This window comes from Giraffa tippelskirchi, chromosome 4 (assembly GCF_054371585.1).
Source record: "Giraffa tippelskirchi isolate mGirTip1 chromosome 4, T2T-mGirTip1v1.2.pri, whole genome shotgun sequence".
NCBI lineage: Eukaryota > Metazoa > Chordata > Mammalia > Artiodactyla > Giraffidae > Giraffa > Giraffa tippelskirchi.
In genome coordinates, this window is record NC_137278.1 from 149,818,265 (window position 1) to 149,838,467 (window position 20,203).

The 20,203-nt window shown below is 37.2% G+C and overlaps 1 long non-coding RNA gene across 1 annotated transcript in view; it reads right to left on the reverse strand.

The window, feature by feature from the left end:
- Positions 1–20,203, reverse strand: part of LOC145545141 (uncharacterized) — a 523,562-nt gene that overhangs the window by 109,411 nt on the left and 393,948 nt on the right. The gene's annotated exons all lie outside the window — the stretch shown is intronic.

Below are 20,203 nucleotides of genomic sequence, written 5' to 3' on the forward strand. Positions count from 1 at the left end.
TGGGATACAAGAAAGGTGAGTACACTTTGCTGAGGAATAGAAGCTAAGGAGAGTGAAAGGATGTCATGTCTGGAGTTCTTCAGGTAGATATGGAAGTGCTGATGCCCCACAGGAGGGCCTCTCTGGAGCCAGAGCTGCATGAACACTCAAGTGTAGGCAGGGTTTCTACTTGGCAAGAGGGCCATGTGGATGGAGAGAGATGGGGCTAGACCTGAAGCTGGGCAAAATGAGAGTCATCTTCTTCCCTGTTCTTCTGGGGACCAGAAGCTTCATTTACTTAAACGAAGTTTTACTGTCTGGGGCAGGGAAGAGAACAGCAAGAAGAGTCAGCGTAGGCACTGTAGGTGAACACAGAAAATATGCATTCTCCTTAAAGGTGTGAGCTGAAGGCTTCTGAGATAGACTATAACAGAAATTAAGAAACAAGAATAAAGTGGTAGAAAGAGAGAAGACAGATACAATAATGCTAATGACTAGGGGTAGTTTGAATAGGGGTTGATGGGGGCAGGGGGAGGAACAGGGAGAGAATAGAAAGAGATTAATTCATCATCACAGGCCTAAAGAGCTCAGATAAAAACCCCAGCAGCCCAGAAACTTCTTAGGTATATACACAAAATGAAAATCTTAGAAAAGACACACTTACTCAAAGAGAAGACCAGAAGTGACATGTGGTCATCTGACTAAATGAAAACACTGCAGGGTGTTTTGTGGTGCACCAGTCCAGCAAGAAAATAAACAGTGATGTACCTGATGTTCTCTTTTCTGACCAATCTAGTTCTATGATAAGAGATCTCTTCATGGAAAAAATGTAATACTGTGGCTGAGAGTGCATCTCAGAAACACTTTCCTAATGTCATATAATTTCTAAGTGAATCCCCCAACCTATACACATAAAGAATAAGAGGCATAGGAATAAGCTACTTTGATCAGCTGCATTGTGATTTGATTGATTCTATCATCTCTCAGTGCATACGTTTCTTTGTTTTATGTACCCCCATCCCATCCCTGTAGCATTAATCAAAATTTTAGCATAATTCAGGAAAGTAATCCATTCCTCGTAATTTGGAGCCATGAATACTAATTATAGCTATTATATGGCATATGCCTTATATTCATACAATGATACAAATAATTACCTTTTATAGAACATTCCTTTAGAGAAAGCTCAAAACTTGGAGAGCCAAAGCACTGAATTAAACATGCATGCAAAGATCTAACCAAAAGAGACTCTGGAAGAGCTTATACTAGAAAAGGATTAATCCTCAACCTCACTCCACAAAAATATTTGGCATACCCAGTTTAATGTAGTCAGGGGATATCTTTCACTTAGCATCACAGAGAATCCAGAAGCAAGAGAGCAAAACAACTTAGAAAGTTAGAAAGAACTTGGGAATTGATTTGGCACAGCTGCCTGTCTTTATGAAGATAAGGTATTAATATTTATAAAGATATTTGGCAGATGAAGAGACTAAGGTCTGAGGCCACCCAGCTAGTCAATGGCCAAGAATCAGTTAAATCTTATGTTCTCATCTTTGGTACATGTTATCTAGAGTTAACAATTTTTTAAAAAATTTATGATATTTTAGGAAAGCGGAGCCAAAACCGCAATATATTAAATGAGAGAGTTCAGAAGGGAGATTCAGGGAAAAAATACTCTTATCAAAAGCATAACACAGAAATGTATAGCTATATGATGTAGCATAGGAGACCTTAGAGAAAGAAAAGTTTTCTTCAATTATGGTGTAGGAAGAGGAGGAAGGAAATACTTTTAAATAATCAGCTTTTTATGATTTGCGTTCATCTTTCAAATTTTTATCCTGTATTATTGCACAGAAGCACAATAGAGCTCTTCACTAAGAGACCAGACAATTTGGAATTGCTTTCCTCTATTACAAAAATATTGCTACTGAAAGTTTCCCTAGGCTGTTGAGAGAAAGTGTTACCATCTTTACATATAGCACAAAAATATTTAATGCATATTCTATTATTTATTATATGTTTTAAAATATAATTGATGTTCAATAGGATGAAAAAATTATGAACAAAATGACAAATTCTCTTTCTTGTTATACTGTGATAGAAAGATCAAATTTCTTTTTTGCTTAAAATATATTTTAATATGTTAGTCAAAAGTAGGTGGGATAATTTTCCTTTGTTTTAGGATTAATTTCATATTTCACTTTTCTTTTAGAAAGTCTGGAAACTAAAATGTGCTTTGGAGTAAACTTCATAGGATTTATCGTGGATAGGACAAATTAAGTTAATGCATAAAACTTGCAATAAATTAATTTTTATTGAAGTATAATTGATTCATAATATTTTAGGTGCACATCATAGTGATTCAGTATTTTTGCAGATTATAATCCATTATAAATTACTACAAGATAATGACTATCATTTCCTGTGCTATATAGTATATTCTTGTTGCTTATTAATTGCCTACACAGTAGTTTGCTTTTGGTTAATCTCATACTCTTCCCCACCTCCCTCTTCCTTTTTGTAACCACAAGTGTTTTTTTTCTACATCTGTGAATCTGTTTCTATTTTACATACACATTCATTTGTATTATTTAGGTTCCACATATAAGTGATATCATATTAATACAACGTTTTTATTTCTCTGTTTTCATTAAGCATACTATTCTCTAGGTCTATCCACACTGTTGCAAATGGAAGCATTTCATTCTTTTTACAATTGAGTAACATTCCATTGTTTATAAATACAACATCTTCTTAATCGAGTCATCTGTTGATGAACACTTGGGTTGCTTTCACAACTTGGCTATTGTAAATATTGCTGCTATGAACACTGGGGCACATGTATCTTATCAAATTAGTTGTTTTGTTTCTTTCTGAATATATACCCAGGAGTGGAACTGCTGAGTCATATGATAGTTCTATTTTTAGATTTTTGAGGAACTTCCATATTGTATTCCATAGTGGCTGCACCAACTTACACTCCCACCAATAGTGTGCAAGGGTTCCCTTTTTTCTACACCTTTCCAATATTTATTATTTGTGGTCTTTTTGACGATAGTCATCTCGTTGTTTTGATTTGCAGATTAAGTACAGATTTTTTATCTTCACAAAAGATGGGAACTGACCAAATATTATAAGGCTAAGAAGACATGGAATGACCTTTTGGACAAAAAGAATCAAAGTTACAGAACTTGAGGTAACTATAAAGATCATCTCCTTGCCTGTACATAGAATTATAACTGATTATAACTGAATATGAGGCTCTTTTTGGACAGGGAGGCCTGGCGTGCTGCGGTCCATGGGGGTCACCAAGAGTCGGACATGACTGAGAGACTGAACTGAACTGAACTAATGAGGCTTTTTTATTTAAACGAAGAAAAGTATGTGCTACTCTGAGAAAATGTTCTTGCATTTCTAGTTGGAAATGAAACATCTAAGCAAGTTTTAAGCAATTGAAAGAAAGAAAAAGTGCTCATCAATGGAAGTTTTAGTGGGCTAATAGAGTATCTTCATGAATAATTTACATATACTGCCTATTCAAGATGTCTTTGAAATACAATGATGAACTAGGTGAAAATTTTCTTCTCCTCAAATGACTAGTTTTATACTGAATTGAATAAGTCTTGCTTCATGATAGAATAATAAATAAACTCAGAATCTGAGCCTCAACAAAATCTTAGGCATCAGTAAATACCACTTGCATTATTACATTATTTACATTGAAATTCACAAAACAGTTCTTTGAATTTTTATGTCATTTCATTTCATCTCTCATCTCGATAATCTCATCTTGGTAAGGTACAATGTGTATCATTTCATCTATTGTATAGATAGAGTAGGGGCTTCTCTGGTGACTCAGATGGTAAGGATCCTTTTGCAATTCAGGAGACCTGGGTTTGATGACTGGGTCAGGAAGATCCCCTGGAGAAGGGAATGGCTACTCACTCCAGAATTCTCCAGAGAATTCCATGGACAGAGGAGTCTGGCAGGCTACAATCCCTGGAGTTGAAAAGAGTCAGATGCAACTGAGAGGTACAGAGAGTTTAGATAATTTGCTATAACTAATTCTAGATTATGATGTTCTCTTCTTCCTAACACATAATGTCTTTCTAATTAGAAGAATTTTTCAAGCTGGGGATGTGAAGTCATAGGTTAATCTAATATACATGTATAAATATATAAAGATATACATTCTGGATCTTTTGGTTGACTACTTTATAACTGAATGATCAAGTTTCAGTGCTCAAAATTACCTTGGTGTTTCTGTTTTCATTTCTGTTGAGAGTCAAGCTCAAAAGATTTTAAGGCTTGTTGTCAGAACAAAGGCTTCTGATAGCTGAATCAAAGGGAAGCACAGGGAAAATTGATCATCACAAGGTCAGAACTGTCAGAGCTTTGCCATGTTCAGGAGCCTGCATTATAAGAATCTGTACCACAGGCATTTTAGGAACTAACGTACTGAGCAACTTATGATTAATAGCAAGTAGGGTAGTAAGTACCATGAACAAATATTCTCATTGTGATTTCAGTAACAACAGGATTAAAAATCAATTTAATGCAGATTTTAATAATACAACAGAGCTAATTTAAACTGAACTAAAAGGATTTACATAATTTAAGAGAATAATTTAAAATCACCATTGACAAGTGAAGGCTTGCAGGATAATATATGTGAAGTGATGTTATTCTGAGATAGCTGATAATGAGATTTTTAAAGACAATTTTCTATATTCTACTTTTGTGAACAAGTATCTCTGTATTGGAGTCATAAAGCTAAAAATACAAATATGAATTGAATCTAGAAATGCCCAAGACAGATAATCTTTCTGTGATTAACCTCAACATTGTTGATTTGCTTTCAGCAAACTACGTTTGTTACATTCCTCTATGAAAACTGATATACTGAATGAGTAGAACTCCTGAGAAGCCAATCAACTACATTTTTGTCTTCCATTGTTGCTTAAAATATATTTGGTGGGGATGAACATTCCCTTCTATGAATGATTCATGACATCAGGGCTAGACCTACAGCATATTATAGTCCATTCACTTGCTCAAAATAATACAAAAAAAGTCATCTGGTCTCTTTAAATTGCAAAGACAGCCTTAATTTTGTATTTACAGGGAGTTTCCTTGGCTTCTTAGTTCAAGAGGACTCTTTTTCTGTCATGTCAAGAAAAAGAGCAGTTTCTTTAATAAATGGTGACTACTTTGTGGGGGAGGTAATCTCTCTTCTGCTGGTTCTTTGATATTATTTTCTTTCAACGGGGTCCTTACCTTCGGCTGCTTTCCTCCTTTCTTCACAAAGCCTATAAGGACCACCTCTTGAAGATCTCCCCTCTTTTCTAGAAGTGAAACCTTCCCAAGGGTGCCCTTTCTCACCCTATTGACTTCAGGCCCCTTTCTTTTACCCACCACACTGCCCTCCTTCCTCAGTAGCCAGAGCTCTGCTACCACATCACACAGCAACTCAAAGCAATTCCTCTTGCGGGAAGGACGGAGGTCCGAATGTGTCCTCACGGGTGACCCTTGCTCCAGCATGACTACAACCCCGACTCTGCTGCACTGGCTTCTAGATTCTGCAACCCCTACACTCCTAGTCCAACTGTGGGCTCCAGGACAAGGCTGCCGGTCTCTGATGTTTAATTCCTCACATAGGTGTACACTGAATAAATTTATAGTATTTTCTGTCTTCTAATTGTGCAGTAGGCAATGGGTGATTGTACTTGCTTATCCTGTTGATCTGTGTGGTTTTAAAAAGTCATTTTAAGGAGAGTAAAATGTATGTAACTGACATTATCCTATGGAAACTGAAAGGCTCCAATTATCTTTGAGAAGAAAAGTAAACATAATTTAGAAAGATCAATTGTTAAGAATGGATGCTATCTCATATCACTCCCACACCCTTTTATAGCAACAATTTTTTTTAATCTTCAGAGAAAATTAGTCATTTCAACATGAGTAAATTAAAATTAGTCATTTCAACATGAGTAAATGAAATTAGTCATTTCAACATGAAATGGCTTTATGGCTATTTTAAAATGCCATTTTCTTCACCTTCTATTTACACATACTTTTAAATTTGGGTCTAATCTATGAAATGCTGAAAGTAACCTGGTGTTAACTGTTGGGATACAGGGTTTAATAAATTCAGTGGTCACTCGTTTGGAGAATTAAAATCCATGCAGCTTTCTTAATTACTGATTGCCCTTGCATAAAGAAAAGAGATAGAGACCATCTTAAAGGCTGCTTTTCTCCGGGTAGACTAGGAGATGAACCACTATTACAAACTGCAAAACTTTATGAGTTCATATGTTTGAATTATTTCAGCATGCATTTTCAAATCTGCTGTAATCTGAGGCTCAGTACATTTTTCTTGGAGTATGCAATTTTAAAGTTATTACTATAACTAGTCATTATATTTTTCAAATCCAATTCTATACTCAGTGTATGCTAAAGATCCATTGACATCAGAGTAATTTAATTTAGAATTTATGCAGGGTCTTTATCAAAATCTATTGTTCATTGAAAAGAAAAACCCATTACCTGAGTCTAACTGAAATAAAAAGATGCTTCAAAACCCATTACCTTTTAAAAAATAACTTAATATAGCTTCAACCTTAATAATAATATTTAAGATCAGTTTTGTTCAGGAATTATGCTCATAGAGCACAACTATGCCAATTATTCTCTAGTGCTTTTTGTAATCATTTGAAACACTAAAAGTATTCAGAAGAGTGTAACAATAATCAAATGGTATATTTATACTGGCTTTTACTCTAAGAAAGTTAGAATTTCCTTGTCATAGAAGAAGCTGTTTGATAATATGCTAATAATCACCCAAATCAACCAAACGCTATTGACTCAGTATCTTATGTGTGGCTGTGCAAAGAGTAGAAAGGTAAAAGTAACAGATGCCTTAACTTTAAGAAGTCCACAGTTTCAAAGAAGATAACCAAAGACTTAAACCAGTTAAAAAACACATGAGTGTGAATCTTACCATAGTAAAGGGAGAACTTGCCAAAGTGTTTAATGGTATAATTAGTTAGTCCTTGCTTGTGGGAAAGCACTAACTGTGTTGCAGAGCCAGTTATGTGTTGTCATTTTATTGTGGGTTGTGTAAAATGTGCTCCTTATGGATATTTTGGGCTTCCAAGATAAAGGGATACAGAATAAAACCCTGTATTCTTCCAAAATAAAGAATCTGACTGCCAATGCAGGAGAAGTGGGCTTGATCCCTGGATCAGGAAGATACCCTGGAGAAGAAATGGCAACTCACTCCAGTATTCTTTCCTGGGATATCCCATGGACAGAGGAGCCTGGTGGGTTACAGTCCATGGAGTTGCAAAGGAGTCAGACACGACTTAGCAACTAAAGAATTCCACCAACAACAAATATATTAAGGAAGTGCAAAAGAGACACAGATCATCTCTGAAAAGGGAGACTAGGAAAGGATTTAAAGAAAGGTAAGCCATATAGATAATGATTGGTAAAAAGTCAGACATTTAATTTCTGCTCCAACACTTATTAATGGAATCCTAGTAATAATCAAACATTTATTAAATGTTCACTACCTGGCTGCACTATGCTAAACATTGTACATGTGTTACTTTTTTAATCCTATTATTAATTCTAAAATATTATTATTATAATACCAAATTCACAGATGAGGAAAGCTGTGAGTTGAAGAAGTTAGGCAACTGGTTCAAGTTCACACAGGAAGTGCCAAGATCTGAAGCCAGGAGCTGGGCTCTTCATAGCTACGTCAACTGCCTCCTTTTTATAAGAGCAGATAAGGTGGAATCTTTTAGCCTTAATTTCTTCATTTTTAAATTGGGAATAAGAAGATTAATGTCACTGGTTTGCTAAAGATCGAGTGAAATCATTTGGAAAATCTCTAGTCCAGTACATGGAGTAATGGCTTAAAAATGGTTGTAAAATAATTACTGACAGTTTAGGAAAGAATAAAATTTGGGATGCAGCTTGAAGAATGTGTGAGGCAAGTAAAAAGGGAGGTCATTGGAAAAGTTGGGAATGTACAAAACAAAGAATGAAGAACCACCACATAACTGGAACACAGGTGTGGTTAGGGATTGACAAGTCAATACTTTCCTGAGCCGTCTTATGTCAGTTAGGAATACCAATCTTCCAAGTGTTCAAAACCCAATACAACTGACCTAAACCAAAATGAAAATTAGTGAGCTGGATGGTCCTGGGGGAGACGCCCTGATACAGGTTCAGCTTGATTTAGGACTCAGCCCCTATCACCATTCTAATTTTTCAGTTCTGCTTTTCCTATGTGTGCTCTATCTGCAGGTGGGCTCTCCTGGCTGGAATAAAATTGCTGCAGGAGTCCTAAGCCTCATACTATCATAGCACCAAGCAAAAGAGAGTCCAGCATATGCAGTAGAAGTCCCAAGGTTCCCTTTGATCGGATAAGATTGAGTTTTCTGCTTTCTTTCATTTTCCCCAACTCTAATAAGAGTGTCAGAGAAATGAGGTATATTTAAGGGTGGAGTAAATCGCAGTGAAACAGGTGACTAAAAATAGGAGATGTGTTTTGTTTCAAAAGAAAATCAGGTCCTCTGGCCTGATTTTGAGGTGGGATGGATGGAAGATAACTGTCTAGGTCTTCAAGACAAATTGATAATGCATTTGACAACAGAATCATTGAAGGTTTAAATTTTATTTAAAATTTTTTTGAATAGAAGAGATATAGTTGGAAGCTTTATGAAGAGCAACCTTGTAACAGTGTGATGGTGTGTTTAATAGAAGAAATTTGGAGGGCTGAAACCAGGAAGCTATTTAAATATGGGTGTGTGGTAATAAGAATGTGACCTAGTGTGGTGTGGGAAAATAAAAGAGGAAATGTGAAATAGATATCCAGAGGCAGAGACCACAAAGATTTATAAGTAACCAGAAGCAGTGTACCTGCTAATGTGCATGAAATGATTATTGATCATCTGTTGGGAGTTAGATGATAAAGATGAGATAGTTCAAGACAGACCTTGGAGAACTAACGAAACTTAAGTTGCAACACAAAGAAGAGCCAAGAAAAAGGAGTCAGAGTTAAAAGAAGGGAATCAAAAGCCAATCATGTCAAAACCAGGTCCACGGGATCTAGAATCAAACTATCTTGGACTCAAATACTGGCTTAAAAACTCACTTATGACCTTGGGAAAATTCATCTCTTTTTGGTTCAATTTTCTTAACCACAAGTCAGGGACTGTTTTGGGCTAGTGCCTCAGAAGGTACCTTGAGAAGTAACTGCTCAAACATATTAGCTATGAAAAGAAATACAGGCATATCTTGGCGATATTGTAAGTTCGGTTCCAGACCATCACAATAAAGTGAATACGGCAATAAAGAGGATTCATGAACTTTTTGCTTTTTCAGTGCATATAAAAGTTATGTTTATACTATACTTTAGACTATTAAGTGTGCAATACATTATGTCTAAAGATCAATGTACATACCTTAATTTAAAAAAACTTTATTGCTAAGTGCTACCAACAGAGTTTTCAGTTGATAATGATACTTCATTTGAATTGAAGTAGTAACATCAAAGATCACACAGCACTTTATCAAATATAATAATAATAATGAAAGTTTGAAATATGATGGAAATTACAAAACTGTGGCACAGAAACATGAAATGAGCAAATGCTACTGTAAAAATTGTACCAACAGACTAGTTTGATACACAGTTGCCACAAACCTTCAATTTGTAAAAAATGCAGTATCTGTGAAACTTAATAAAGTGAAGCACAATAAAATGGTGTATGCCTGTAAACAGAGATTTTCAGAAGGGGATGATCCACACTATCAGCTGGAGGAAAAGTTGAAAAAAGCCATTTAATGATTTATAGACCTTCTGATTTTCAATAGGACAATTTCTAGTAGGGTTAAAGTCATACTGCAGATGATTTAGGGTATTCTTAAGGATAGAAACTTCTTATTGATGATTATGAGTTGTGAACTTGTGTTATTTATAACAATAGATAGAAATTAAGTATGGTGAGGTGACATTAATTCATAATACAGCTTAAGTGTGCGTGTGCTCAGTTGCTCAGTAGTGTCCAGTTCTTTGTGACCTTATGGACTGTAACCCACCGGGCTCCTTTGTCCATGGAATTTTCCAGGCAAGAACACTGGAGTGGGTTGCTATATCCTACTCCAGGGGATTTTCCTGACCCAGGGATCGAACCTGTATCTCTTGTATTTCCTACACTGGCAGGTGGGTTCTTTACCACTGCACCACCTGGGAAGCTCAACAGCTAAAGTATCACAAGTTAATTGGAATTTCAATGATAAATCCTGAAGCAATGAATAACATAATTGCAATGCACAAGGAGATCCAACCAGTCCATCCTAAAGGAGATGAGTCCTGGGTGTTCATTGAAGGACTGATGTTGAAGTTGAAACTCCAATACTTTGGCCACCTCATGCGAAGAGCTGACTCATTTGAAAAGACCCTCATGCTCGGAAAGATTGAGGGCAGGAGGAGAAGGGAACGACAGAGGATGAGATGGTTGGATGGCATCGCTGACTCAATGGACATGGGTTTGGGTGGACTCCGGGAGTTGGTGATGGACAGGGAGGCCTGGTGTGCTGCGGTTCATGGAGTCGCAAAGAGTTGGACATGACTGAGCAACTGAACTGAACTGAATGTAATAGCTATTGATGTGCAATATAAAACTATAATTTTGGTTAATATAATTTAATAATAAAATAGAATGAAATAACAATTGACAGTGTTTGCAGCATGAAACTTGGAAAAATTTCAGATTCTAAGGCCCCTAACCTGAAATTGTTGACTTAGAATATCTGGGGTAGGCCTTGAAATCTGTCTTTTTTTTTTTTCTTTTTTAAAATTTTTATTTTGTATTGGGGATAGCCAATTAACAATGCTGTGATAGTTCCAGGTGAATGGTGAAGGGACTCAGCCATACATATACATGTATTCATTCTCCCCCAGACTCCCCTCCCATCCCCAGGCTGCCACATAACACTGAGCAGAGTTGCATGTGCTGTATAGTTGGTTTTCCATTTTAAATATAGCAGTGTGTACATGTCCATCCCAAACTCCCTAACTATCCCTTCCCCCTGGCAACCATAAGTTCATTCTCTAAGTCTGTGAGTCTCTTTCTGTTTTGTAAGTAAATTCATTAGTATCACTTCTTTTTAGATTCCACATATAAGGGATGTCATAATCTGGCTTCCCTGATAGCTCAGTTGGTAAAGAATCTGCCTGCAACGCAGGAGACGACAGTTCAATCCCTAGGTTGGGAAGATCCCCTGGAGAAGGGATAGGCTACCCACTCCAATATTCTTGGGCTTCCCTTGTGGCTCAGCTGGTAAAGAATCCACCTGCAATGCGGAAGACCTGGGTTCGATCCCTGGGTTGGGAAGATCCCCTGGAGAAAGGAAAGGCTACCCATTCTAGCATTCTGGCCTAGAGAATTCCATGGAGTGTATAGTCCATGGTGTCACAAAGCGTCAGACAGGACTGAGTGACTTTCACTTTCACGATGAAATCTGTCTTTTAAAGGCACTCTCCAGACTATATGTACAATAAATTTCAAGACCTGTGAAGTGAAGTGAAGTCAAAGTCACTCAGTCGGGTCTGACTCTTTGTGACCCCATGGACTATACAGTCCATGGAATTCTCCAGGCCAGAATACTGGAGTGGGTAGCCTTTCCCTTCTCCAGGGGGTCTTCTCAACTCAGGGATCGAACCCAGGTCTCCCACATTGCAGCCGGATTCTTTTCCAGCTGAGCCACAAGGGAAGCCGAAGAATACTGGAGTGGGTAGCCTATCCCTTCTCCAGCAGATCTGTCCTGCATTGCAGGCAGATTCTTTACCAAGTGAGCTATGAGGGAAGCCCTGTCAAGACTTACTACTACTCTAATAAAGTAGGACAGTAGTTCAGTTAAAGTAACTGAAAAATAAATCCAGCAAATAAATGATTTCAAAGAACTGCTATCTAGAGGCTATTCCCTCATTCAGAAGCTGCCGTTAAATGCAGAGGATCACCAGCCCTAGAAATTCCAAGAAGAGCAAAATACTGACTTTAGGTCATATTTTGGAATAGTATAGGATTCTTATTTTTTGAACTTCTATGAAATATTCTACTCCTATCATGATTATTACTGGCTACCATATTTTGAGCTATTACAAGGCTATTAAACACTTCACTACACATTCTATCACTGAATCATCTATACAGTCCTAAAGAACTCTCAATTTTTGGTAGCGGAAACAAAGCATTAGAGAGTTAAAACTCAGTAATTTTCCTACCTTGCTCAAGATCTCACAGCTAGTAAGTGGACAAACACAAACACATCTTACTCTAGAGCTCAAGCTATGAATCCCTGTGCCATACTATCTTACATTCTGTCAGAAACAACAGAGCTGAGGTCCAGAAGAGCAACAGGTAAACAAATCACTAAACACAGAGAATTTCCACACGGGAAGGGACTTTGCAACACTCTTGACAAAATGAACCTTCTGGGGACTTTGGGTTCCTTTCATTGGAATGTTCTAGGCTTCCTGGATCTTCCCCAGGGAAGGTAAGTTTTCAGCCATTATTTCTTCCCTAGGACCTCTATAATATCAATGTTAGTATGCTTGCTATTGTTTTGCAAGTCCCCTTAAGCTATCTTCACTTTTTAAAATTCTTTTTTCTTTTTACTGCTCTGATTGAGTGAATTCTACAACCCTATCTCCGAGTTTACTGATATGGTTATGATTACCTTTTCTTGAGTGCTACATACCCCATTTTATGGCTAATAAACCACCCAGTTTGAGTTTATTGACCCACATCTAGTGGGTCAATTTTCTTGGAATATGATGTAATGACTAAGAGTTGTATCTCAACTCTGACCATAAAGAGGTTCCTTCAACACTGAACTTTGAGTTCTCAATAACAATTAGAAAAATAAGAGTATCTACCTCTATAAGGTACTGCATGATGAAACGAAATAATTCATGGAAGGCACTTAGCACACTTCCTGGCATATAAACAGTGCTTGAAATATTACTATTATCATTGTTAGCGGAAGAGTACCAAGACTTCTCACCCTGGCCTTCTTGCTCCTGATCCTTTCTTCATGCTTTTCCTTTTCTGTGGAACATCCTAATTCTTACAGTTAGCTCACTTAATATTCCAGGCATCCAAAGATCTACTCAAGTTGCAGTGTGAATTTTTTTTCACTGCTCTTTTCTGTGTATGATCTCTGCTTGTATTTTCAATGTCAAATGCGGTAGTTAAATCTGAAGCCTCTGGAGCTAAACTCTTGTTGTTGTTCAATCTCCCAGTCGTGTCTGACTCTTTGTGACCCCATGGACTGCAGCACGCCAGGCTTCTCTGTCCCTCACCATCTCCAAAAGTTTTCCCAAGTTCATGTCCATTGCAACAGTGATGCCATCCAGCCTTCTCATCTTCTAACACCCTCTTCTCCTTCTTCCCTCAATCTTTGCCAGCATCAGGGACTTTTCTAATGAGTCAGCTGTTTGCATCAGATGACCAAAATACTGGAGTTTCAGCTTTAGCATCAATCCTTCCAATGAATATTCAGGGTTGATTTCCCTTAAGATTGTCTGGTTTGATCTCCTTGCTATCCAAGTGACTCTCAGGAGTCCTCCAGCACCACAGTTCAAAGGCATCAATTCTTCAGTGCTCTGCCTTCTTTATGGTCCAGCTCTCACAGCCATACATGACCACTGGGAGGACTATAGCCTTGATTATACGAACCTTTGTCGGCAGAATAACATCTGCGGTTTTCATCACACTGTCTGGAGCTAGACTACCTGGGTTTGAATCTTGGCTTTCTGCTTACTGGCTGGATGACCTTGGGTAATTTAATTAACCTTCCCATGTCTTCTCTGTATAATGGGCATAAAAATAGGAACTAATATTATCTATCTAACAGGGATTTTGTGGAGATAAAACAAATGGATTAGAACAATATCTCATAAATATTAATAATAACTATTAAATATATACTAACTATAACCATTACTTCACATTTTTGTATGAATCTGTTCTTTAGTTGGTTCATATACTAAGTCCACATCATCAATTATGTTATAAGCTTCTTGAGATCAAGAACCATTGCTCATATAACATTTATAGTACCCATCGTAGCAATGAGTACACAATAGATGTTCAATCTCTGTTGACTGAGTGAGGTCAAGGAAAATTACATATGAATTATTGAGAATGAGAGAAGAAGAGAAACACCCACATACTGAGTACCACATAATTGCATCCCATACATCTATCAATTTATGTTCACAGCACCTTTGTATGAGGAAGCTTTTCTTCTACATAAATAGTGTTTGCTTGAATATGAAATAATATTGCATGTAAAGTGCTCATCATAATGCTCAGCATGTGGATGGCTCAATGTATATAACACTTTTAAAGTATTAGGAGAAAGGAAGAGGCCAAAATTTTCACCTCATTTTACAGATAAAGCAGCTGAGGCTCACAGAAGTTAAATCAATGGCCTGGGGTCAAACAGCTAGTAAGTAATGGAACCAGGGACAGAAAGCATGTCTTTGGGTTTTACTAACTCTTCTGTGCCTAAAACTGCTAAAATATTACTTTGAAAAAAGGCTTTGAGTTTATGGTGATGAGGTGGGGCTCTTAAGAAATTTGTTGCAGATAAACTGGTTTAATATTCTACTGTTGTAAGAGGATCTACAGATAAGGAGCTGGTTATTGGATGAGTGATAGAGTCAGAGAAAAAAAGCAATGAATTAGGAGCCAGAATATAGTTCTTACTTTGGATTTGCCTTTATATGACTACTTGTGACTGAACCTTCCTGTGTCTTGATTTTCATCAGTAAAAGAGAATGGTAAATTAGAAGAGATAGGACCTCTAAGCTCCTTTTAACATCTGGCATTCAAAATTATAAGCTTAGCATAGAGATTCTTAAGATGTGGCACTCAATAGTCTAAGAAAAGTATTTCCTTGTTTCAGGCAGTCAAGGTAGAGCTTCCTCTTTTCAGGAAGAAGTTGAAAAAAATGTTTTGAATTACATGTTTCTTGTCAGTTGTATTGCTATCCTTAGTTATATGGATACAGGAACACTGAAATCATTCCTCATTAATTGAGAGGAGAACTTCCATGGACAGTAAGTCTATTTCATTTGCTTCTAAAAAAGCAGAGTAAACACCATCTTCCAAACCCATTTCTAGGGATTTTCTCAGGTAACCATGTTTGGACTTCAGTAATATTATATAAGATAAAAAAAAATACATGTTATTCCAGGAAAAGTGAGGTGGGGGTCTGTGTAATGTCATATGTCTGAGGATTGAAATTACTGTTTATTAGATTTCCTTGGTGGTCCAGTGGTTAAGAATCCTCTTGCCAATACGGGGGACATGGGTTCGATTCTTGGTTTGGGAAGATTTCACACGCTGTGGAGTAAGTAAGCCAGTGCGCTACAACTATTAGAGCCCCCATTCTCTAGAGCCTGTGCTCCTCAACAACTGAAGCCACCGCAATGAGAAGTCCATGCTCTGCAGTGAAGAGTAGTCCCCGATGGCTGCAACTAGGGGAAGACTGCACACAGCAATGAAGACCAATGCAGCCAGAAATAAATACCTAAGTATTTAAAAAAGAAAATACTGTTTATCAAAGGAATATTTTAATATATTACATAGATATCTGATACTAGGTACATTTTTTAGATGTTCTGGGTCAGGGAATAATGCTGAGTAGAATGAAATATCCCCAATGGTAACTAATGATCTTGTATCAAAGGCAAAGAGTTGCAATAAAGAAACACATTTTGTTTTTAACTCAAAATTAGATTGAATATGTGATTTGCATTTCTATAGAGTTCTTAAAATACAATTTACTAATTGTATTTGTAGGAGTTGATGGTAATAATGAGTCGTTAAGCTCTGAACACAACAGAGAATGAAACTGTCCTGAACGAAATGCGAGATGTGGAAAATCCCTTATTGGGAAAAACTTCTATGTGTTCCTTGTGTGCACTCCTGTGAAGAGTGGCAAATAAACCCTCGTTAAACTATTTGGCAATGAAAATGATAAAGACAGAAGTAAGAAAATACAGGAATAGAATACATCCATTTTATTGCAACTTAATTAGTCTAATCTAAAGAAACAAGCCAGTGGTTTGGTGACTCCAGAGAGCAGAGTCACTAAATGTTATTCAAAGTTGTTCCAATAGGTATTTTAAACCAATAACTCCTAGGAAACTTGGATCAAATAAATGGGAATAAATAATGATAAAAAAGGAAAATCAGATTAAACAGAAATACCAAAAGAAGTAAAGAAAGCTGCAGTTAGGCTCAGTTGGACACACTTTTACTCCATGGACTTCAAGGTTAAAGAAAGTTCAACTTGTAAAGCTCTGACATGAGAGCAACCAGTGACCACTGAACATGGATAGAAGAGTGTTTATTTTGCACCTACCTATGGGGACAACACTGGGGCTTACAGTTCAGCTGGATCCACTTCACAGATACATTCTTCCACTTCAAACAGATTAACAGAGGGGATAAGGGCAAAAAGGCCAAAACTTTCCATTTTTGAATCCACCCAAGTCTTCTCCCCACCCATATGTACAAATGTGCTCTTTTCTTGATGCTCTCACAGTCCAGGCTTTTACTAAGAAAATGCTTTCAACAAACTGACTCCACGGCTTCCTGGTCCCTGGGGAATGTGGTGAGGGGAGAGGAAGAGAAAAAAATCATTTTCCTAAAAGGAAAAGTACAAAGGCAATGCCATTCTGATGATTTACTATAGGATTAAGTAAACTGCTTCAAGAAGAGATGTGTTTGCTCAAAGAGTAACATACTATTACTACTTTTGGAAGTAAGTTTTGGATTTTATTTATTTGTGGCAACACCACGTGGCCTTAGGAAGCATCACTACGAACAATGCTAGTGGAGGTGATGGAATTCCAGTTGAGCTATTTCAAATCCTAAAAGATGATGCTGTGAAAGTGCTGCACTCAATATGCCGGCAAACTTGGAAAACTCAGCAGTGGCCACAGGACTGGAAAAAGTTAGTTTTCATTCCAATCCCAAAGAAAGGCAAGCCAAAGAATGTTCAAACTACCACACAATTGTACTCATCGCACACGCTAGCAAAGTAATGCTCAAAATTCCCCAAGCCAGGCTTTAGCAGTACGTGAACAATGAACTTCCAGATGTTCAAGCTGGTTTTAGAAAAGGCAGAGGAACCAGAGATCAAACTGCCAACATCCGTTGAATCATCAAGAAAGCAAAAGAGTTCCAGAAAAACATCCACTTCTGCTTTAAAGACTATGCCAAAGCCTTTGACTGTGTGGATCACAACAAACTGTGGAAAGTTCTTAAAGACCTGGGAGTAACAGACCACCTGATCTGCCTCCTGAGAAATCTGTATGCAGGTCAAGAAGCAACAGTTAGAACTGGACATGAAACAACAGACTGGTTCCAAATTGAGAAAGGAGTATGTCAAGGCTGTATATTGTCACCCTGCTTATTTAACTTATATGCAGAGTACATCATGCGAAATGCCAGGGTGGATGAAGCACAAGCTGGTATCAGTTTTGCTCGGAGAAACATCAATATCCTCCGATAACTAGATGAGACCACCGTTAGAGCAGAAAGTGAAGAGGAACTGAAGAGCCTCTTGATCAAAGTGAAAGAAGAGAGTGAAAAAGCTGGCTTAAAACTCAATATTCAAAGAACAAAGATCATGGCATCTGGTCCCATCACTTCATGGTAAATAGATGGGAAAACAATGGAAACAGTGACAGACTTTATTTTTGGGGGCTCCAAAATCACTGCAGATGGTGACTGCAGCCATGAAATTAAACGACGTTTGCTCCTTGGAAGAAAAGCTATGACCAAACTAGACAGCATATTAAAAAGCAGAGACATTACTTTGCTGACAAAGGTCCATCTAGTCAAAGCTATGGTTTTTCCAGTAGTCATGTATGGATGTGAGTTGGACTATAAAGAAAGCTGAGCTCCAAAGAATTGATGCTTTTGAACTGTCATTCTGGAGAAGACTCTTGAGAGTCCTTTGGACTGCACGGAGATCCAAGCAGTCTATCCTAAAGGAAATTAGTCCTGAATATTCATTGGAGGGACTGATCCTAAAGCTGAAACTCCAATACTTTGGTCATCTGATACGAAGAACTGACTCATTAGAAAAGACCCTGATGCTGGGAAAGATTGAAGGCAGGAAGAGAAGGGGATGACAGAGGATGAGATGGTTGGATGGCATCACCGATTCAATGAACATGAGTTTGAGCAAGCCTGGGAGTTGGTGATGGACAGGGAAGCCTGGTGTGCTGCAGTCCATGGGGTCACAAAGAGTTGGACATGACTGAATGGCTGAACTAAACTGAAAACTGACCTTACAGGAAACATTAAAGTTCTCTTTAAGAAGAAAAGAAAAAGCCACAGCTAGAAATAAGAAAATATACAAAAGGAAGATTCTCACTGGTACAGGCAAATGTATAGTAAAGGCAGTAGTTCAGCCACTTAAAAAGTTAGAACAAAGATTAAAAGATAAATTAGTGTAACAAAGACATTCCAGTAAGTAGTTACAGAATACACAAAATAAAAGTATGTAAAACATGACATCAACGACAAAATGTGATAATAAGGGGAGCAAAAAATGCATTTTTTAAAATGCTTTTGAACTTAAGGGACTATCAGTTTAAAAAAGATGACTAATATACAGGCTGAAACATACAAACTTCATAGTAACCAGAAACCTACAATGGAAACTCAAAAAATAAAGGGGAAGTAGTCCAAACACAATGTCAAAGAAATACATCAAACACAATGAAATAAATCAAAAGAAAACAGGAACAGAGAAGAACAGCAAAAACAGCCAGAAAACAATTAAAAAATGACAGTAAGTATGAAGTGAGTGCAAGTCACTCAGTCATGTCTGACTCCTTGCAACCCCATGGACTGTACCCCACCAGGCTCCTCTGTCAGCGGAATTCTCTAGGCAGGAATACTGGAGAGAGTAGCCATTCCTTCCTCCAGGGCTTCACCTTCACAAATCCTTTGAGTGATACAGAGGATACAAAGATGTATGAAACTAGATGCCAACCTAGTTGGGAAGCAACCACTGAATTCAGTAATAATGCCATTGTATAAAATACCTTTTGTAATTATTTTCTGCATTTTCAGAATCTTGTTTTAATTATTCCCAATGGTGGAAAAATATTTCTCCCTTGGCAAATGGTTAGATTTCTGTAAACATCTCAGTCATTCATAACCAAATCTTCATAACCAAGTCGAGTAATACAGTAGGGTACCACAACTTTTAAAAATAAGTAAAATGTGATTTTAAGATTCTGTCTTATTACCTTAAATGACTTATAAAGTAGTTCTACAGCAATTTCAAAAGGAGTTCCAAAATTATTTTTGAGTTAAGGCAGCATTTCCTGGATAATTAAACAGTTACATAAAATGACTGATTTGAAACTGTATGCTCCTTCTGACTGCATAAATCATAGCAATTGTGTTTTAAAATCATTTGTTTACTCAATAGCCACGCCTTATTCATTTGTGAGCATATTAATAATAATAACTTATAATTATGGATCACTTACACTGTGCTAAATACTGTATGTGTGCTGCTAAGTCGCTTCAGTCGTGTCCGACTCTGTGTGACCCCATAGACGGCAGCTCACCAGGCTCCGCTGTCCCTAGGATTATCCAGACAAGAATACTGGAGTGGGTTGCCATTTCCTTCTCCAGTGCATGAAAGGGAAAAGTGAAAGTGAAGTCGCTCAGTTGTGTCCGACTCTTAGCGACCCCATGGAAAAATCCCATACACATGGAGGCAATTTAGGCACAAATAGGCTTAGTAACTTGTCCAAGACCACCATATTACTTTGCAGTAGTTTCAGAATTTGAACAAAGGCATACTTTGTACATATACTATTTCATCAAGCCAACCTAGAGACAAAGTTTGAAATATATATAATTACATGCCATTTTCTGAGTTTTCATAAACATTTTAACCAAAGATGTAAACTTATGCTTCTGAAAGTTCTTTTATTGACTTTTACACTCTACATCATATATATTGGTTCCACTCAGTGCCAATAGCTCATTTTCATATTCACCGTTTCCCCTGAGTACAAAAAGGATGTGAAAATCTCATAAGAGATGTAAATCTGGTTTTGTCTTTAAATGAGTTTTAAATCTATTGATAGATTCAA